The sequence below is a fragment of the Gorilla gorilla genome, chromosome 3 (assembly GCF_029281585.2).
Source record: "Gorilla gorilla gorilla isolate KB3781 chromosome 3, NHGRI_mGorGor1-v2.1_pri, whole genome shotgun sequence".
Lineage (NCBI taxonomy): Eukaryota > Metazoa > Chordata > Mammalia > Primates > Hominidae > Gorilla > Gorilla gorilla.
In genome coordinates, this window is record NC_073227.2 from 194,826,057 (window position 1) to 194,849,260 (window position 23,204).

General features: G+C 38.0%; 1 long non-coding RNA gene across 1 annotated transcript in view; it reads left to right on the forward strand.

Moving 5' to 3' along the window:
- The first annotated feature begins 3,696 nt into the window (after nt 1-3,696).
- The window catches only part of LOC129533034 (uncharacterized), a 52,506-nt gene continuing 32,998 nt past the window's right edge, over nt 3,697-23,204 (forward strand). Inside the window, exon 1 of the long non-coding RNA XR_008679041.2 lies at nt 3,697-3,806. This is a non-coding gene — a long non-coding RNA (uncharacterized lncRNA). The remainder of the gene's footprint in view (nt 3,807-23,204) is intronic.

Sequence of the window (23,204 nt, forward strand, 5' to 3'; positions counted from 1 at the left end):
TGTGGCTAATATCCTTGGATACAAATACTTGAGCACATTTCTGTTATTTCTCTATGATATATTCCTTTGATCAGGTCAAAGGGCATGAATTTTAAGGCCCTTGACGTGTATTGCCAAACAGCTTTTCAGAAACTTTGCAAGTACATTCGGTATGCTAAAATAAAGATATACAACATATTTTTTTACTTAACTTCTTATGATAAAAATAAATAATTAATTTAACATTTAGTAATACAGTTATGATGCTAAGCATTTTTCATACATCATCTTATTTCATCATCATGGTATCATATGGTGTAGATATTCTTATCGTATTTTACACATGAGGAAACAATGTCAGAGAAAGCAAACTGTCCAAAATCATATAGTTGGTAGTGTCAATTCAAATAACTGTCTAACTGCAAAGGCTTGGACTGTGAATTACTTTGACCCATTGCTTCCTTATCTTAAAACTTCTGTGTGCTTGTCTTTTGGTGTATTTCTTATTAGATATCTTTAGCTGGCTTTTTGAAACTCTAGTTGAAGTCTATATTTTAAGTGGGATGTTTAGCCCATTAATATTTACTATAAGATATATTTAATTTTACCTTTGTTCCTTAAATTATTGTACATGTAGTTTTTTTGGTCTTATATGCCTCCTTGGATCCATTTTATTTGCATTTGTTTATTCCAAAGCTTTGAGTAGTATATATTCTACTTTGAATTTTGTTAATGAATGACAATTTTTAAAGACATATTTCAATTTATATTAATATTTTCCTAATCCTTAATTCCATAACTTTCACTCATTTAACTCTTGAAATACGTTTATGAAACTTAAGAAATTAGTGTAGATTGTATCTTTCAAAAATGGCCGTAACAATATCTCCTGTCCCACTTATTCTTTTAGAACAGGAGTCAGCAGACGTTTTCTGTAAAACAAAACAAAAAAAACAACGCTAGTAAATATTTAAGCTTTGTGGGCCACGTGGTGCCTATGGCAACTACTCAACTTTGCTGCTGCAATACAAAAGTGGCTATAGACAATACATAAATGTATGAGTGAAGACTGTTTGTATTCCAACAAATCTTCATTACAATACCAGCTAGCAGGCTAAGTTTGGCCCATAGGCTCTAGTTTCCTGACCCCTATTTGAGAACGTTTACACTCCTCCATCAAGAGGTGGAAGCTGATTCTCTTCTTCCGATATCTGGGAGGATCTCTGTCTCATTTGTAACCAATGGAATGTGGAAGATGTGGTGTTGCATGACCTAAAAGCTATGTCAGAAAAGACAATGAAACTTTTGCCTTGCTTCTAGACTAATGTTAGAATCCTGAGCCACCAATGTAAGCAGTTCCAATGCCCTGAGGCTACAATGACATGAAGAAGCTCAAACTAGCACCCCCACCACCAAAACAATAGACCAAAGAAGATGCCCTGAGATTACAGAAAGAGATGCACAAGCTCCGTCCAAACTTGTCTCTCTAATGAAAAAATCTGATTGGGAACCACATAGATAAGCCCTTGCCAAATCTTGACCCACAGAACCCATGAGAGAGAATACACTGAATGTTGCTGTTTTAGATCACACAGTTTTGGAGTGGTTTGTTATGTAACAACAGTAACTAGGTGATATGGTTTTTCTGTGTCCCCACCCAAATCTTGTCTTGAATTCCCACATGTTGTGAGAGGGGCCCTTTGGGAGGTAATTGAATCATGGTGGCAGGTCTTTCCTGTACTGTTCTAGTGATAGTGAATAAGTGTTAGAGAGCTGATGGTTTTAAAACAGGAATTTTCTTGCACAAGCTCTCTCTTTTTGCCTGCTGCCATCTATGTAAAACATGACTTGCTCCTCCTTGCCTTCTGCCATGATTGTGAGGCTTCCCCAGCCATGTGGAACTGTAAGTTCATTAAATCTCTTTCTTTTATAAATTGCTCAGTCTTGGGTATGTCTTTATCAGCAGCATGAGAACAGACTAATACAGTAAATTGGTACAGGGAGTGGGGCGCTACTAGAAAGATACCTGAAAATGTGGAAGCAACTTTGGAACTGGGTAACAGGCAAAGGTTGGAACAGTTTGGAAGGCTCATAAGAAGGCAGGAAAGTGTGGGAAAGTTTGGAACTTCCTAGAGACTTATTGACTGGCTTTGCCCAAAATGTTGATAGTGGTATGAACAATAAAGTCCAGACTGAGGTGGTCTCAGATGGAAATGAGGAATTCATTGGGAACTGGAGGAAACATGACTCTTGTTATGTTTTAGCAAAGAGACTGGTGGCATTTTGCCCGTGCTCTAGAAATTTGTGGAACTTTGAACTTGAGAGATGATTTAAGATACCTGGCAGAAGAAATTTCTAAGCAGCAAAACATTCAAAACTGACTTGGGTGTTGTTAAAAGCATTCAGTTTTAAAAGAGAAACAGAGCATAAAAGTTCAGAAAGTTTGCAGCCTGACAATGCAATAGAAAAGAAAAGCCCATTTTCTTAGGAGAAATTCAAGCCAGTTGCAGAAATTTGTTTAAGTAACGAGGAGCCAAATGCTAATTGCCAGGACAATGGGGGAAATGTCTCCAGGGCATTTCAGAGACCTTTGTGGCAGCCCCTCCCACCACAGGACTGGAGGCCTATGAGGAAAAAAATGGTTTCATGGGTCAGACCTAGGGCCCCCTGCTCTGTGCAGCCTAGGGACTTGGTACCCTGTGTCCTAACCCCTCAAGCCATGGCTAAAAGGGGCCAAGGTACAGCTTGGGCTGTGGCTTCAGAGGTTGAAAGCCCCAAGCCTTGGCAGCTTCCACATGGTGTAGAGCCTGCAGGTGTACAGAAGTCAAGAACTGAGGTTAGGGAACCTCTGTCTAGATTTCAGAGGATGTTTGGAAATGCCTGGTTGTCTAGGCAGAATTTTGCTGCAAGGATGGGGCACTCATGGAGTACCTCTGCTAGGGCAGTACAGAAGGGAAATGTGGGGTTGGAGCTCCCACACAGAGTCCCCACTGGGGCACCACATAGTGGAGCTGTGAGAAAAGGCTCAGTGTCCTCCAGACCCCAGAATGGTAAGTCCACTGACAGCTTGCACAATGCACCTGGAAAAGCCGCAGACACTCAATGCCAGTCTGTGAAAGCAGCTGGGAGGGAGGCTGTACCCTCCAAAGCCACAGGGGTGGAGCTGCCCAAAACCATGGAAATCCAGGTCTTGCATTAGCGTGACCTGGATGTGAGACATGGAGTCAAAGGAGATCATTTTGGAGCTTTAAGATTTGACTGCCCCCACTGGATTTTGGACTTGCCTGGAGCATGGATCTCCTTTGTTTTGGCCAATTTCTCCCATTTGGAATGGTTGTATTTACCCAATGCCTGTGCCTCCATTGTATCTAGGAAGAAACTAACTTGCTTTTGATTTTACAGGCTCATGGGCAGAAGGGACTTGTCTCAGATAAGACTTTGGACTCTTGACTTTGAGTTAATGTTGAAATGAGTTAAGGCTTTAGGGGACTATTGGGCAGGCATGATTGGTTTTGAAATGTGACGACATGAAATTTGGGAGGGGCCAAGGGTGGAATGATATGGTTTGGCTGTGGGGACACAAATCTCATTTTGAATTCCCACATATTGTGGGAGGGACCCGGTGGGAAGTAATTGAATCATGGGGGTAGGTCTTCCTTGTGCAGTTCTCATGACAGTGAATAAGTCTCATGAGATCTGATAGTTTTAAAAACAGCAGTTTCCCTACGCAAGCTCTCTCTTTTTGTCTGCTGCCATCCACATAAGACATGGCCAGCTATTCCTTGCCTTCTGCCGTAATTGTGAGGCCTCTCCAGCCATATGGAACTGTAAGTTCATTAAACCTCTTTCTTTCATAAATTGCCCAGTCTCAGGTATGTCTTTATCAGCAGCATGAGAACAGACTAATACACTGGGACAGAATTGGACACCTGGACGTGAGGTGCTGCTGTAACAAAAATCTAAAGCATGTTGCATTGGTTTTGGTACTGGGTGAAAGACAGGAGCTTGATCTCGAAGAGCATTTTAGTAAAAATTGGAAGGGTCTCCAGAAAAGTGTTAGAATCCTAATGGCCTTAGGAGCTGTCAGTAAAGGCATAGAAGAAAGTGAAGGAAATATTATTGGAAGCTGGGGGAAGTGAGAGTCCTGTTATTGCGTGGGAAGTTTAGCAGGACTGTTCTTTGCAGTAACATGGAAAAGAGGAAATCAACCTAATCATCTCAGTGACAGCTAAGATTTCCAGGCAGAATGTTGAGGGTGCCTGAGGAGAAGTGAGAGATGAACTAAAGGGCATATTTTTCAGCTTTCGAGTAGAATTTAGAGGACATATAACGTAAAGGGTGAAGAACAGTCTTTTTTTTTCCCAGCAAAATGTTCTCAAAGAAAGGACCTCAGAAAAAAGAATAGGTAAAATTTGGAGTTCTTGTTAAGATCTTTAAAAGATCTAAAGTGGTACTTTATAAAACCTTACAGACAGACAAAAGTACCTCTAAGGATCATAAGGCATGCCTTTCAAATACCATACCTTCCACAAATAATACAGCTGCTAAGAGTCTTAAAGTCTTAGCTCAAAGAGATTGTGCTTATATGTAATAGAGTGACCCCCAATATGATTTATTTTAAAAAACCCTACAAATATTTTAAAACAATTATTCTAAAGGAAACACCAGAAGCTTGCCTAAAGGAGGCATTTAGACTCCACCTATGAAGGACAGGAAGAAGAAATCTCAGGTACAAATCAGGCCACTTTGTATAGAAAAGAAAGAATAATTCACAAGGAAGAGCCAGGAACCATGGAGAACAATTCCCAGAGATTAGAACTGAGCCCCCGTCAAAGAACTGGCAAGATATGTCCTGTTGGGTTGCAGAATTGCCTCATGCACAGTACATTCTCCCCCACTTTTAGAATGGGCCTGTTTATTAATAGTTGTCTTATACCCATCTCACCATTGTATGCTGAGTGTGTAGAGGAGGGCAGATGACTTGTCTTTTTAGTTCACTGGCCTTTAGATTGAGAATAATAATATGCAACTTGCTGTACCTGAGGAACTTCACCTGAACAGCCTGGAGTGTACAATCTGATTAGACGACAAGGTCTCCTACAAGCTTGAGTATAGTGGGATGAGAATTCGTGGGTTTTGGGTGGGGTTGAGTGAATTTTGTATGTGAGAGGGATGTGATTTTTTGTGGCTAGAAAACAGACTGTGTCAGATTGTATATTCGAAAGCTGACTGCAAGAGTATCTCCTGCCTTATGTGTCCTTCTAGAACATTGCAACAATCTTCCTAAGATATAGAATCTAATTTTCCTTCCCCTGAATCCAGGCAAATTATTGACTCCCTTTTAACCAATATATTATGCTGGAGGTGACACTTCATGTCTTATGAGGGGGTAGATCAGAAAAGAAAAAACAACTTCCCTGGAAAATTCATGTTGGAGTCCTTACCAAGTCTGTAAGCATTTTCAGTGTACTGGGGCTGCTATGCTGCTAGTCCCTATGGAGAGACAACATGATTTCATGTGGAGGGTGGGGGTAGAAGGAGAGAGACAGAAAGAGAGAAAAAGAGAGTGCCTGTTCAGTTCCCAGCTTCTCCAGCTCTATCCACCATCTGACAGCAAACTAATAAAAGAGATCTTGTGCCAGAATTACCCAGAGGACCCTTTTCTAATTTCTAACAGGAACCATGAAAGAGAGTAAAAAATAAAATAAAATAAAATGATTATTGCGTTTTAAGCCACAATATTTTGGAGATAGTTTTAAAATCAGTAATATAAAGCAGAATAGTCATCAAAGGAGGGAAACTAGAATACTGAAGCTTCTATAAATTGTGTCTTATGAATAATGTTTGAAGGAATTTGGAGTTTAAATATGAAGAAATAAAGTATTGGGGTATGTATTTGGCCACATTGTAAATTTCCTCAGTCTTCAATCTTCATTTATTAATTGATTTGTTTATCTTCAACCATGTGTTGAAAGCCAAGCACTTCTTTAAACACTGGGAAATAAGGCATTATTTTCTTTGATTGCCACCATGGGAGATATGACAACCATGAAAACAAATCGTTATAATACAGTTTTCTGGACAGGATATTTAAAGTATTTATAAGATAAAGTGGTGGCATAGAGAGTAGGTAACTATTTGAAAAGTTCAGAGAAACTTACTAACTTTGACTTTTCTTTCTTTCTTTCTCATTCTCTCCCTTTCTTTCTTTCTTTTTTTTTTTTTGAGACAGTATCTCACTCCGTCGCACAGGCTGGAGTGCAGTGGCACCATCTCAGCTCACTGCAACCTCTGCCTCCCAGGTTCAAGCGATTCTCCTGCCTCAGCCTCCCAAGTAGCTGGGATTACAGGCATATGCCACCATGCCCAGCTAATTTTGTATTTTTTTTGGTAGAGACAGGGTTTCACCATGTTGGCCAGGCTGGTCTTGAACTCCTGACCTCAGATGATCCACCTGCCTCGGCCTCCCAAAGTGCTGGGATTACAGACGTGAGCCACCATGCCCGGCCCTAACTTTGATTTCTTAAGGCAGACATTAACAGATAGATATGGATATGTGATGGAACATTCCAGAAAGAGTGTAAGACCTTACTATTTCCATATCTTCTTCCCCCGACCTTTTTCTGCTTTCTCTTATTTTATTTCAAAACTTGAAAGGCAATTTTCTTCACAAATATGAGAACTCGCCCATGAAGCATGTGTTGGCTGCTTTGTCTTCTGTATCATGAATTTCTGTTTATATTATTACTTCATTGGTTCTTCATTTATCTTTATTTACCTTATTGACTTGAACACTAAACTTATATGCGTCTTTCTCTAAGTAATGCTTTAGTTGCTTACTACAAAGTGTGATTTGTAATTATTTCATTATTATATTTAAATATATTTTAATGTTCAAAGTGATATATTTTCTGAACCCCAAAAATCTAAGTGCATGTCTTTTAATAATGTTTTAAATTTAAATTTTTAAATTTTAAATATATTTTTTCTTTCTCACTGTATTACAAAATTATTATAAATTCTATTTTGGTCAGAAAAAAACTATTATTATTATTTATCTCTATTATTTCTATTTGAAAATTTGCGTTTTAGCCTAATACCTGGTTAATTGTTATAAATTATTCATTGTATTTGCTAGAAATGCCATGATACAAAATACCACAGGCTAGTGGCTTAAACAACTGAAATCTGTTGTTTAATAATAATGGATGCCAGAAGTCTGAGATAAAGGTATTAGCCAGGTTGCTTCTTCTGAGTCCTCTCTCCTTGGCCTGTGGATTGCAGTCTTCTCTCTCTGTCTTCACATGGTCTTAACCTCATCTTGTCGGTGTCTTGATCTCCTCTTCCTACAAAGATACCAGTCATATTAGACTAGGGTCCACCCTAATGATCTCATTTAACCACAGTTACCTCTTTAAAGACTCTGTCTCCAAATACAGTCACATTGTAAGGTACTAGAGGTTAGGAGTTCAACATATGAATTTTGGAGGGGACATAAATTCAACCCATAACATCCACAGATTTTGAAAAAAAGTTTGTAACTGAATTTCCTATGTGGAGAGATCTATTTATGAGTATTATTATTATTAGAGACAAGGTCTTGCTCTGTTGCCCAGGCTGGAGTGCAGTGGTGGAATCACAGCTCACTGCAGCATTGACCTCCCATGCTCCAGTGATCCTTTCACCTAAGCCTCCCAAGCAGCTGCCACCATGCCGAACTAATTTATTTACTTTTTGTTTTAAAATTTTAATAGAGACAGAATCTCTCTATGTTGCCCAGCTTGGTCTTGAACTTCGGGGCTCTAGCAATCCTCCCACCTCAGCCTCCAGAAGTGCTGGGATTACAGGCATGAGCCACCGTGCCTGGCTTATTTATATTATATCAATCAATCTTGCTAATTGTGTTAAAATATTTTTGTCCTTATTAACTTTTTACCTTATAAAGACATTTACGTAAAGGTTGCATTGAAATCTCTAGCCATATGAATTTGTGAATATTTCTATATAATTCTCTCATTTTTTGTTTTTATACTTCGAGGCTATGTTATTACCTGCATACAATAATTTTTATAATACCGTGGTAAATATTTCCTTTTTTTTTTTTCTTTTTTGAGATGGAGTCTCCTCTGTCGCCCAGGCTGGAGTGCAGTGGTGTGATCTTGGCTCACTGCAAGCTCTGCCTCCTGGGTTCATGCCATTCTCCTGCCCCAGCCTCCCAAGTAGCTGGGACTACAGGTGCCCGCCACCACGCCCAGCTAATTTTTTGTGTGTTTTTTTTAGTAGAGATGGGGTTTCACCGTGTTAGCCAGGATGGTCTTGATTTCCTGACCTCGTGATCTGCCTGCCTCAGCCTCCCAAAGTGTTGGGATTACAGGCGTGAGCCACCGCGCCCTGCCAATATTTCCTTTTAAAAAACGTTAGTAGATGTATTAGTCAGGGTTCTCTAAAGGGACAGGACTAATAGGATAGATGAATATATGGAGGGATGTTTATTAAGGAGTATTGACTCACACAATCACATGATGAAGTCCCACAATAGACCGTCTGCAAGCTGAGGAGCGAGGGAACCAGGCCGAGTTCCAAAACCTCAAAAGTAGGGAAGCCGACAGTGCAGCCTTCTGTATGTGGTGAAGGCCCAAGAGCCCCCCGCAAATCACTGGTGTAGGTCCAAGAGTCCAAAAGCTGAAGAACTTGGAATCTGATGTTCAAGGGCAGGAAGCATCCAGCACAGAAGAAAGATAAAGGCCAGAAGGCTCAGCAAGTCACTTCATTCCACTTTGTTCTGCCTGCTTTATTCTAGCTGTGCTGATAGCTGATTACATGGTGCCCACCCAGATTGAGGATGGGTCTGCTTCTCCCAGTCGACTGACTCAAATGTTGATCTCCTTTGGCAACATCCTCACAGACACCCCTGGGAACAATACTTTGCACCCTTGAATCCAATCAAGTTGACACTCAATATTAACCATCACGGCAGGGTTTACCTTTTCCTTTCACTATATATATTTTTATTAAAGTTTTTTTTTTGGATAGGAGCGTTGCTATTCCAAATTGCCTTTGTTAGCATTCTTTTGATTTATCTTTTTCATTTCTTTAGTTTCAGCTATTTTGTTTCTTTATGTTTTGTCCCTTCTGAACATCACATTAGCTAGATATTTTCAATCAAAATCTTTTAACTAGTGTATAGTCTGATTACTTATTATAATTGCTAAAATATTTGTTTGAGTCGTGAAATTTTTACTTTATTATTATTTAGCTTCTTTTGTATTTGCTTTATTTTTTTCCTTTACGTACATTTCTTTATTTTACTTTCCCCTTTTTACCAGGTTGAAGCTTATGTATTTTATTTTTATTCTTTCAGTGGTTACACCTTACATGTTTGACGTGAATGTTTGGCTTATAAAAGTCTAATGTTAATTACTACTTGTATTTTCTTTAAAAATATGCAAGATTCTTATAATGCTTGAATTCTGATCACCTCCCTCTCATTTTATGTATGGTAGTCCCCCCTTATTTACAGGGAATACTCCAAGACTCCCAAGCGATACCTGAAGCCTCCCTGGATAGTATCAAATACTATATATACTATGTTTTTTCCTATACATACTATGATAAAGTTTAATTTATAAATGAGGCACAGCAAGATATTAACAACAACAATAGTAAATTAGAACAATTATAACAATGTGCCAGTATCACTACTCTTGCAGTTTGAGACCATTATTAATTAAAATGAGTAATTTGAACACAAGCACGGTGATACTGAGAGAGTTGAGGTGATATTCGAGACAGTTACTAAGTGACTAAAGGACAGTGTGGATATCTGAACAGAGGGATGATTCCTGTCCTGGGTGGGATGGAGCAGGACAGCACGAGACTTCATCAGAATGACCTGCAACTTAAACCTATGAATTGTCTATTTCTGAAATTTCCCACTTAATATTTTCTGACCTCAATTGGCCATAGGTAGAATCTGCAGAAAGCAAAACTGACTACTGTATTGCTGATTTACAGCATTTTAATTTAACATTATTTTAACATTATATGAATCATTATACTCATTATTTTATAAAGTTCATGAGTTATAGACAGAATGTTTGTGTCTCCAAAAATTCATATGTTGAAATTCTAATTCCCAGTGTGATGGTGTCAGGAGGAGAGGCCTCTGGGATATTATTAGCTCATGAGGGTGGAGCCCTCAGGTATGGGATTTGTACCCTTACAAAAGAGACCCAAGAGAGTTCCCTTGCCCCCTCCTGCCATGTGTGGATGCAGTGGGAAGATGCGGTCTATGAATCTGAAGCAAATCCTCACTAGATATCTAATCTGCCATCACCCTGACCTTGCACTTTCCAGCTTTCGGAACAATGAGAAATAATTTTCTGTTGCTTACAATCCACCCTGTTTATGGTATTCTGTTAAAAACAGCCTGAACAGGTTGACACCATACTTATATTTACCCATACGTTTAATAACTTCTGCCTACACTTCTTTGGAATTCAGTTTCCTTCTTCAGGATTCAATTTCCTTCTTCAACAAGTATGACCTTTCTTTCAGAGAGGGTTTGTAAGAAATAAGTTGAGTTTGCACTGGGTAGAGAATAAGGTTATTTTATCCTTACTTTTGAGAATATTCTCAGATATCAGTTATTTTATCAGGACTTTGAAAATTGCTCGATTGTTTTATTGCCTTATTTTCACTGTTGAAAGTCTGCTATTGACTGGGCGTGGTGACTCCTTGCCTATAATCCCAGCACTTTGGGAGGCCGAGGCAGGTGGATCACTTGAGTCCAGGAGTTTGAGACCAGCCTGGGCAACATGGCGAAATCCAACCTCTACAAAAAAATATAAAAATTAGCTAGGCGTGGTGGCACATGCCTATAGTCCTAGCTACACGGGAGCCCAAGGCTGGAGAATCTCTTGAACCTGGTAGGTGGAGGCTGTAGTGAGCCATGATCATACCACTGCACTCGAGCATGGGTGAAAGAGTGAGACCCTGTCTCAAAAAAAAAAAAAAAGTAAAAAAGAGAGAGAGAAAAGAAAGTCTGCTATTATAAGCTATATGTCTTTTCTAACACTTAATTTCTCCTTATCTTTGGCGTTGGGAAGTTTTTATCTCATATATTGAGGTTTGATGTTTTGTTTTGTTTTAATTCTGCCTAAAACTCATTGTGCTTTCTAACTTTCTATGCTGAAAAATTCTCAGCCATTATTCCTCAAATATTGCTATTCCCTATCTCATCTGTTCTCTTTTTCTGGTACTCCATTTACACACCTAAGGAAAGGACAATCATTTCCAAGAGATTCCTTTTATTTCAGTCTCTCTGCGTTTTGGACATAGGGTATTTTTACAAAGTTACATAACCCCTTAAAAGAATGCTTACTTTATTTTACTCAGTCACTTTTAGGTATTGGTAGCGGAAGAGTTTTAGTTTTACTATCTGGAACCAGGGATTGGGAACTAGTTTTCAAACCTTCTTTTTTTATGGTAGGAGAATCTTCTAAAACATAAAATACTATTCAAAAGAACACTATATAAAACAGGGAAACAGAGGAAATGCTTAGGTTAAAGTGAATATACAGTGGCACGTCTTCCTGTTTGCCTGTGATCCCTGACATCACTCCAAGGAGCAGTAGAGCTCCAAGGAACACACTTTGCAAACTTCTTTAATGGGATGAATTTATTTTCATAACCTTTTGACATAAGCCTGATGCCACCAAATGTGCAATGGAATTTTAGTTGGGTGACCTGGATGATAGTCTCAACTTTGCTATTAATTAGCTATGTTAAAATAAAAAAAAAACTTTAGACAAATTACATTTCATAGAGTTTAATTGAGCAAAGAATGATTCACAAATCGGGATGCCCCAGAACCAGGATAGATGTGACTCAGGAACTGCCACATGATCAGATAACATTTATGGACAGAAAAAGGAAAGTGACATATGGAAAATGAAAGCGAGGTAAAGAAAGAGCTGGGTTAGTTACAGCGCAGTGTCTGCCTTATTTGAACATGGTTTAAACAGTTGGCTGCCTGTGATTGGCCAAAATCACATTGGCTGCTATGATTGGCTGAGACTCTGCTACTTGTCATAAGATCAGGTGCGGTCTGCTCACGCTTCCAGTTAGGTGAGAGTTCACTATGTATGGAGAAGCTTTTAGGCCTAACTTAAAATACGTAAGGAGGAATCTTTAGGCTATACTTAATTTAACAGCCATATGACCTTATGCAGTGCACTCAAAATCTCTGGAAGTCAGTTTTCTCATTTTTAAAAACAGACTGTTGGACTAAATGATTTCTAATTGCCCCTTTTTGAAATATTCTAGAATTGTTAGTGTTCAACCAGAAACTCTTCTAGCATAATATTCTGGAGATACCAGGAATAAGAATGCCATTCTAGTACTAAGTTAAACACAATTCTCTCTAGTATTTATACTCTCAGGATTATTCAGCAATTTATTTTATGTAGCTTGACCACAAGATATATTTAAAATATGGATTTAAATTTAGACTTTGGCTGAACATTCAGAAATTAAATTCAACCTATAGCTATATATGAAGCTTTATGATTAAAATTAGCTTAAGTGATAAACTTGTGCATACAGCCAATTTTAAGTTTAATATAGGTGGAAGGGAAATAATAGCAAGGATGGGTTTTGAAAAGATGTTTGTAAAAGAAATTCCTCATGAATCTTATTCTTCTTTCAGCCATCACCACAATTGGTCACAGTATTCAACATCTAAGAAGAAGTCTCCAGAATATAAATTTCTCTTTAGTAACTATGCCAACATTCAAAACAAAAAGATTTTTAAGAGGGCTTAATTTTTCTCCCTTTTTACTTTTTAGAAGTAATCATTTCTGCTTCTGAAACAAGTTCATCTAAGTTTATTGTACTACTCTGGATAGAGATTAGGACATAACATAAGTTAGCACTGTTGTAGCTTATTTAGGATACAGCTAATAGCAGTAGAAAAAGAACTGAAAATGTTGGTATGATACAGTGTTAAATTATATTTTGCAAACTTTAGCTTAAAGTGTCCCTTATGTTATCATGTAGTTTTCTTTCAATTACTCTTTGAAGCTTCATTTTAATGATCAAATACAGGATAAAACATATTATTTGTAAACGGGTCAGACTTGACCTGAAGTTGATGCTGTAAATGTACAAAAATTGAATTTGAAACACTTTTAATGTGTTGGGTTATACTAGGGAGGTCCATACTGAGAAAATACACATTTTTCCAAATTTTGGATGTAATTTCTTACCTTTTTCTGTGATTTCATATTCAAATTGGTTATATTAGATTTGCACACCTATAATTATCATATTTTATCCCATACTGGACTTCTACTTAGAAGCTATTTATTTAAGATGGTGTTTAGAATTCAGTTAGCTAATGATTAAACATTCGTATTTTAATATTTTATTAAATTAGAAGTAAATGACCCTAAATTCACATGTGAAAACTTAAGATGATGAATTAGGCCTATTTTATGTCAGGAAATAATGTTTGTTATGCAGTCCACTGGATTCTCAGGGAAATTAGAGTAAAGAGACCTCTCTCTAGGAGTTAACACCTCCCAGGCAGAAAGGTTGAACAATCTATCAGGAAGGTCAGATTTTTAATCCCAGAGAATATTCAGTCAGGAAGCAATAGATATTTGCTCACTGTGCCCACTCCACTCGCACCCATTGATGTGAACAACCATAGGCTAGAAACCACTGCAACTGTAATAAAGCACTTGGTGGTTTCGCTCAGATTTGTTATAAAAATAAAGGAAATTGAATTAAAATTCTTATAACAGTTCTTACATACATGTAGAAATGAGCAAATGTCAGCTGCTTTGTAAAATTCTTTATATAAAAAGAATTTTGTATACTCTAATTTGTAAATAGTTTTTTGAAAGAAAAATAACAAGCAGACTCATATGGTAATCTTTTTAACAGGTTCTGGGCCACTTTAAGAATAAGTTGGGTTTTTTTCCTGTAAAGTTTTCCAGTTTTTATTGGCAGATGTTTCTTATCATCAGATGCTATTAAGTAGATACATTAAGATACACATCATGCTTTGGTATTCAATGAACATTAGAATCTTTCAAAATATTAGATACTAGAAAAATACTTAATGGTAAAGCCAATTAAGTCCATTCCAAATCAGAAATACTTTATGAGTTTCTTTAAGTTATTCTTTCAGCCTATACCAGCTTAATAGAAATGCCTGAGTGATTAAATGAATCCCTGTCAGTTGTTGCGATGGCATAAATCTGCAGAGATTTCTTCAGTCAGCTTATCTTATATGCATTCTTTGCTATTGTTACAGAACATAACTTTCCTTTTAGGGACAGAATTTTGTAAGAGATTCTTAACGGTATTACTCTGAATAAATAGATGTCATGTGGGTGAATAATGTTTAGAGTCTGTCAAACACTACCAAGAAATTTTTCTTAACCTCAATTTCCCGTAAGGACAAAGAGAGGTGATTGCATAAAAATGCAGGCTAAATTCTAAATTCACAGTTTATAAAATCAATTAGTTTCAAATATCTTTGTAATAGAAGGTAGAATGAAGACGTAAATGACTTTATTAAAACGTAGCATTATGCATGCCCGTGCCAGGTTTTCTGTTGTCTCTGGTTCATTGGGAAGTATCTGACATAGTGACTGACTACACAGATCAGGCCCAGCTTGGACAGGCTCTGCCACTCACCAGGGTTTGACCAGGTGAAACCGCCATGTGTATTGGTTAAAAAATTGTGGAATGTCAGCCATTTCATATTGCTCAAGCTAATAAGAGTGTGATCGTGGGCAAATTGTTTAATTTCTTTAGGGCTGAATATCCTCACTTATAACTTGGAGAAAATAAAGTTTATTTCATAACATTATTACAAGAACTAAATGTAATATGCATATAAAATAATTTGCACCTTGTTGAGCAGATAATAGCTATTTCAGTAGAAGGTAACTATTGTTATAGTAACCCTACTGTTACCATAGCAGTAGTGTAGAGAGTTGAGGAACACTGTTATCATGGATAAATCAGTGTTAGAGAGAGAGTTCCCTTAGGAAACAACCTGAAGTACCCACATTTCCTTCTTCAGTTCAAGATACCTGAGTTTCTGGGTCTTCCAGAGAAGAGTATGGCTAAGTTCTCATTTGCTGACCCAAAAGAATTCTTTCCCAGCTTTATGCGTGGGCGTCTATTGAGGTTGCATTTATGGCTTTTATTTCAGTTTGAGGGGATTCAAGACATTGACAAGAAGGGATTTAACCTCAGAATCTTATTTTTGGTGAGTTAAAAAAATTCTGTCTTATCTCACATTCACTAGTTCTTTTATTTTCTAGATTCCTCTTAGGACTCTAGATGCACAGAGAGTGGCCAGATTAATACAGACTAGCAAAAGAAGAACTTGGCAAAGTGATTTGATCACACACTTCTCCCCCTCACATCTCCTGACAGTTCCCCTAATCCCTGCCCCACTTCCCCACCATGGGCTTCCATCAGGAAACTCCTTGATATCATCTTCAGTATGTACCTCATAAAGTTAAGAAATGGAATATTAATAACAACTTTTAACATAATCTTCGCATACCAGAAGGAAACAAATGTGCCCAGCACATAATACAAATTTTAGCTGCTTTAAAAATCGTTTTTATTATAGACCTCTCCTACCCCCTTAAGGAAATCAAAGTTGGGGGATTTATGTAATTTTCCCAAAATGTCGGTTAGGAAATGAGGAATTGGATTTAGAACCCAAGTCTCTTCTACCAAAGCCTTGTTTGGATGACATTCCCTCCTATATTTGCCCATAAAGCCTAGCATTTATTACTGTATATAATATTCACCTATGTACTTGTCTGCTTTTTCCAAACTGAGGGCAACTTGAAGGTATGGGATGCTTTTTGTTCATCCTTTTAACTCCAATCCAAACATGTATTTTGTGAATAACTGAAAGAGTTTACTTCCCCCATATTCTTTTCACTTGATACTTTGAGGGAACTTAGCAATGTTTCTGATTTTTGCTTTATCCCTGGATATGGCTTTTGGCAACCCTTAGTTAAAATCTCAGCACCTCCCAGAGACCTTGTACTATGAAATCCTCATCCCTAGCCAGTGCTGTTGTCTCTCAGGTCATAGCTAAAACCAACCCCTTGACTGAGGAGCCCCAAATAACTATTTGCTTGGTCTGGATTATGGCCAGGAGTGAAAGGAGAAAAAATGGAAAGAAAACACGAACAATCTACTCTAGCAGAGAAATATCAATAGGCACAGAGAAATATTGTAGTAACTGGCATAAGAGGTCATGCCTAAAAAGAACGAGTATAATGCTTGTTGCTTCATTGGAGCCATAAATGTCTTCTCAAAGGCTCTGCAGCATTTTACTCGAGAGGTGAGACAAGCATCAGCTTGGTTCAGGTTTGCACTGATGTTTGAAATTTGTAGTAGGAGATAGATTTATTATTTAATTTATTTATTTAGATGTATTTCAGGTTTGAATCAATTCACCAAGTTTTGAAATAATTATATTCCTTTAGGCTTAAAATTTATTAAGTTAGTGTAGCTCATTTTAGTTTTTGTTTTATGCTTCCACAGAGGTCCTTGGTTACTGTTGAGTGATCAGCCATGGTTGTTATGTTGAAGATGCTACGTTTGCATCTTGCTGTCTCTCTTACTACTGCTCTGTAGGAAATCCAGGGACCAAACAGGTCTTTATTATGATTATCAGCACTGTTTACTCAAAAAAAAGTTTACTGAATGCCTTCTGTGGGCCAGGTATTGGAGGAGACATACAATAAGCAAATAAATACGTCATAAGTCAAGGGGGTGATAATTGCTATAAAGGGAAAATAAAGCAGGGCAAGGTGAGAGGGTACAAGGTAGCAGGCAGCTGTAACTGCTTTATATGGGTGGGGCGGTGAGATTTGACTTCTTCTGTTGAGTTAGCATTTGGGAAGAAACCAGAAGGAAGAGAGGAATTAAGCCATGTGGTCAACTGGAGGAAGAACATTCCAGGCTGAGAGAATAGCATGTGCAAAGGCCTTGGGGAAGAACACTTGATGTGACTGAGGAACAGCCATGAGAGTGGAGGGGAATGAGTCAGAGAGCAAGTGGTAGAAGTCAGTGAGCAGCTGGAGACCTGGTGAAAGACTTTTGCCCTTGGAATGGTGGAGGAGTGACATGACTTGCTCAATAGGGGAATGGAGAGAAAAGAAGTGAAAGCAGGAAGACCAAATTGGAGAATGCTGAGAAGAATCCAGTGTGTCACAGAGAGTGGTGGCATAGGTTGAGGTAGGACCAGCAGAGGTCATGAGAAGTCATCAGGCTGTGGACACATTCTGAAAGTAATGCCATCAGGGTTGACTTCTGCACTGGAGAGGGACGTCAACGATGATTCCATAGCCTTGGGGCTATTTGGTACATTAGAATTGCTATTAACTGAGATGGAGGAACACTGTGTGAGGAGAAGCTTTCATGCTGAGTGGGGGCAGCAAGGAAAAAGAGGCAATGCATTTTTCATTTTAAAGTTTAAACAAATCTAGCTGGCTTTAATTTTGGCATGGAAGGTCTTACATTAATCTGCTGAGATTTTCTTTTGGAAGACAAATCTTCTCTTTAAGGCAACGAGTATGACTTTTATTCATCATAACTTAGAGGGACAATAAATTGAAATTGGTCATGATAAAATACAAAATCTCTACAGTCAGTCTGTGTATACAACTGCCTCCCGTCCTTAAATAACAAGGGTGATTTTGTGGTGTAAAGTCAGGGAGCATATGGTTAATGTAAATACTGAATGAGCTATCTGGGATTTTAAAATCCTGGGCTTAGATTAAATTAATGGGAAGTATTTACTGAGGACCCAAGTACTACCTTTTGGATAATTTAGATCAGGGATTGAAGAGTGGCTTAGAAGTGTACTGAGAGAGGTCCTGGCTGCTGTGGTGGCTCGGAATGTTTTGATGGTTTTCCTGTGACACATAGAGAAGAGATCATGCATGGATGACCAAGAAACCCCTGCTTCCCCTGCACAGAGATACTCACTAAGCGGCAATGCTTATCTTTTCCTCTGTATGTGAGTAACTGAAAATTATTGAATTTGGATTTACTTTTTAATCTATTGGCTTGAAGTCCACCTTCTTTAACAATGAAATTGTCCTCCTTATTCAATCAAAGCCACCAGAAACTTGAATCTGTCATAATGTTTAGTCAGAGTAGTTGGGAGGCAATAAAGCCCCCACGATTAATGTTCCCATAGGAAGTAGCCACAGTGACCTCCTCCAGCACTCATGCTAATAAGGCTTCCTGTGTCCTTGTCTGTGTGGAACAAATGCCTCTTCATCAACCAAGCACCACCAAGGCTGAAATTACGAAATAGAGCCCTAGGAATAACAGACTTCTATAAGGAGGTGAGACTCTCTGACCAGCAGCCTCAACAGAGTAATCTTGTTTCTAAACATAGAAGCAATTTTAGGGCCTCTTTCAGGGCAGGGAGACAATTATTGCCAAAACAAATAAGGCAGTGTCTCTCTACCTCCGGCACTGAGTGAATTCCGTCTGAGTAAGGGCTGTAGCCGAAACAGCAGCACATCAGTTTGGCTGGACCGTCCTAGGCTAAGGACTTCTCTGGATTGTCTTTGAACAGTTTAAGTGTGTCCTCTTAATTGATGGATGAGCTAACTAAAGCAGAATGGGAGACACAGGAGGAGTGCCGTGAGCATCACACCCATTTGCCTAACAACAAAAATGTACTGTATTCACTAGAGATGGAAGACTTTCGTCAAGAATGTTAATAACATTTGAAACTTCAGGATATAATTTCTAAGATGTCTAAAAATTCTGATTATGCCCTGAAATGATCACTTCAAATGTATCTGAGTGTCACAGAAAGATGGATTATGTTCTTCTCGCCAATTAAGTTAGAACTCTATAAATTGAATAAATGCAGTTTCCACAAATAGCTTTGGTGAGCTTCCAGACTGTTGCTCATTAATGATCACTTAAGGGCATTCTTTTGGACTCCATACCATCTACCTGCATCGAAGTGTTTTTTTTTTTCAGGATTCTACCCTCCACTCCCATCCTATAATTTAACTCCAGGATTTTCTCTTTTATCTCCACCCATCCATAGTAACTTCCACATTGGAGTTTTAAGAAAATGAAAGGTCAATCTGGCTTCAAAATTCATTTATCTTCTTGACCCTTGCCTTTTCATCTTGACACTCTTCGACTCTGGACAGCCTCTGTTTTCTTTCCTCTATACTTTTGCTTCTGGGCTTCAAAGCAAACCACAGTGATCTTTTCCACTTTTGTGTACATACTCAAGGTCCTAGACTCACCTCCACCCTCACATTTACCCACTGACTTCACTTTCTATTTTAATGAGAATGAGATCACTTCATGGGAATTCTCTCTACTTCATTGCTCATTGCTTCTGTCTTCTTAATTATCCTGTCTTCTTTTGTTCATTCTCTTTTTTTCGTTTCCTTGTAACAAAGTAGAAATTCAGTAAACATTTGTTGAATGAATAAATTATTGCTTCTTGATCCCAGTCCCTCAAATGGTAGCACTTTGCCCGGCTTCCTCCTGCCCTGCATGAAAACATAATTAATTTTATCTGTCTTAACAGTTTTCTTTTTATAAAAGACAGTTTTTTTGATTATGCTTATTGTAGAAGGGAAAATACAAATTTTTTAAATAAAAACTACTCCATACAGAGAAAAACATTGATAACATTTGGTGTATTTACCTTTTAAAATGTTTTCATGTATTTTTTCAAACTAAATCACTCCTTTGTTTATTTAAAAACATTTCTTTAAGACTCTAATTTCTCTTACTTGTTGCAGTGCTTCTTCACTGAGTCATTTAAAGCAAGTCACTTAATTTTTTAAAGCTTAAATTCATGCATCTGTGAAACTTGTAAGACCCATTGTGTTAATCCATTTTCATGCTGCTGGTAAAGTCATACCCAAGACTGGGCAATTTACAAAGGAAAGAGATGTTTAATGGACTTACAGTTCCATGTGGCTGGGGAAGCCTCACAATCATGGCAGAAGGCAAGGAGGAGCAAGTCATGTCTTAAGTGGATGGCAGCAGGCAAAGAGAGAGAGCTCGTGCATGGGAACTCCTCTTTTAAAAACCATCAGATGTTGTGAGACTTATTTATTATCATGAGAATAGCGAGGGAAAGACCCGCCCCCATAATTCAATCACCTCCCACTGTGTTCCTCCCATGACACGTGGGAATTGTGGGAGTTACAATTCAAGATGAGATTTAGGTGGGGACACAGACAAACCATGTCACCCACTTATATAATTATAGTGTGGAGATCAAAGGTAAGAATTTGGTACACAGCCTGGCACATAGTAAATGATGAACAAACATTAACCTTTGTGATTTAGTTTCTCTTTTCACTTTTAAACTTCTTTAAAAGTTTGTCTTCTTTCATTACCTCATCTTTATCAACTATTCATTCCTTTTTCTTGAATAACCAAGAAAAAGGAAGAAAATACAAATTGCCTGTATTACGAATGAAAGGAATATAGCCACAGATCCTATAAGTGTAAAAAATAATAAAATATCATAAACAACCTCATGACAACAAATTTGAGAGTGTAAATTAAATAGACAAATTCCTTTAAAATTTCAACTAACCGAAACTTACTGAAGAAGAAATAGAAAATATGAGTAGTTCTGCATTTATTGGGGACATTTAATTTATAATAAAAAAACTTTTCACAAAGAAAACTTTGTATCCAGATTGTTTCAACACTGAATTCTATAGAAAATTTAAGGATAAATTAATACCAATTGTATACAAACTCTTTCAGAAGACAGAATAGTAAGTCACTTCCACCTCATGCTATAAAATCAAAACAACCCTAGTAACATACCTCACAAATACTTTTTTTTTTTTTTTGAGACAAAGTTTCGCTCTGTCACTGAGGCTGGAGTGCAGTGGCACCATCTCAGCTCACTGCATCCTCCGCCTCCCGGGTTCAAATGATTCTCCTGCCCCAGCCTCCCGAGTAGCTGGGATTACAGGTGCATGCCACCATGCCAGGCTATTTTATTTTGTTTGTATTCTTAGTAGAGATGGGGTTTCACCATGTTGGTCAGGCTGGTCTTGAACTCCTGACCTCATGATCCGCCCGCCTTGGCCTCCCAAAGTGCTGGGATTACAGGCATGAGCCACCACACCCGGCCACAAATACATTTTTTAAAAAGGACATTACAGACCAATATTGCCCATAAATATAGACTAAAAATACTCCAAAATATTATCAATTTAACCTAGCCAATGAAGTTTATCCTAGGAATGCAAGGTTGAGTCAATATTTGAAAATATATCTGTGTAATTGGCCACATTGATAGAGTACAAAGCAAAAGCAAAAGATCACCTTAAAAATGCAGAAAATTCATTTGAGAAAACTCAATAACCATTCATAATAAACATTCTAGAAAAGCTAGGAAAAGAAGACAACTTCTGCAATCTGATTTTTTAAAAAAAGCATCTATGAAAATCTATAGCTAACATCTTTCTCAATGGTAGAGGATTGAATACTTTCTCCCTAACATTAGGAATGAGCTTAGTATATCCATTCACACAACTGCTATTTAATATTATATTGGAGGATCAGGAGTTCAGAGAAGGTTGGTGTTACTAGGTGTTATTAGTGATACTTGAGGATGGCTAAGGTATTTTGAAACTATGAAGTATGCATAGGCAGAAGGAATATAGGAACAGTTTGACTAAAGGTTTAAAGGCAGAATTAAATATAGTTTAGTGATAATAAATTGGAAAAATATGTTAGGTATAGGTAAAAAGTAACTTCCTATTCTTATTATAATTTACGTCAAATTTTATTTATGGGCCTTGTATTAGTTTTCTTCTATGTTATATGACAAACCACAAATTTAGCAGCTTGAAAATACACGCATTTATTATTGCACAATTTCTGTGGGTCAGGAGTCTATGTTATATCACAAATCACAAATTTAGCAGCTTGAAACCACACACATTTATTATTGCACAATTTCTGTGGGAGCAGGTTTCTGGGTCTTCTATGGGATTCAATCAAGGTGTAGCCCATGACTGGTTTCTCATCTGCAGGCTCGATTGGTGAAGAGCTCACTTCTAAGGTCAGTCAGGCTATTGGCAGAATTCAATTCCTTGTCGCTATGGGATTCATGGCATCTTGGTTCTTCAAAGCCAGGAATGGAGGGAAAGAGATACTCTAAAATATCTGTTAGCAAGTTAGTAGTATAATGTAACATAACCATAAGTGTGACACTCCCTCATCTTTGCTGTATTCTCTTGGATATAAGCAAGTCACAAGTCACCCACCCTTGAGAGGAGAGGATCATACAGGCATGAACACCAGGAGGCAGGCATCATGAGGGTAACTTAAAAACTGTCTAGCACAAGCCTTCATTTCTGCTCATCAGTAGAAGTCATAGAGATGATCTGAAGTATTTTAATCTCTTCTGATTTAAACAATATTCTTTGGGTGAACTATTCAGTCCAATTAGACTAATTTCCATCTATTCAGTCCAAGTAGAAAAATATCTGTCTGTTCACAGTTCCTTATCTGAGCTTTGTCTTGTTGTCAGAGTCTGTCTTAACCTTTCATCTTTGTCTTATCACTAATTTAACAGGGTCCATGTGGGAATAATCCCAAAGTGACCAGAAAGGGAGAGAAGACAGGGATGAATGTGAGATGGGCAAAACATGTGCCTACAAGACCAGGTGCAGGCCAGAGAAAAGAGCAGAAAGCTCTTGATATTCAATTGGCTCCTTCACTGTAGATGATGTGTGATTTGAGTTCATTTAATTTGCCACATGAGATATTCCTAGAGCATCTAGATGGCCACCACCTCACCATCTCACCTCTGTGGATTCTGTGGTGGATGATCCTATAGGGTTACCGTGGTGTACTGTCCAGTGGGAGGATCCATTCTACACCCCACAGACTATGCTGGTGAGGTAACTTTACTCTACAGTATTGCATTTTTGGGGAGTTGGGTGCTGTCAGGCCAGTTTATTCCTTCTACTACTTTCTATAGCCTTCTCTAGGCCCACAAGAGACCTAGGAATTACTACCATGCCAAACAAGGCACCTCAGGAAACCAAGGGTGAGCTGTACTCTCTCCCATCTTGCTATGCCACATGCTACCTCTATGAAGTCTGGCAGTGCTGGGTAAGGTTGGCTTAGCAAAAGAAACA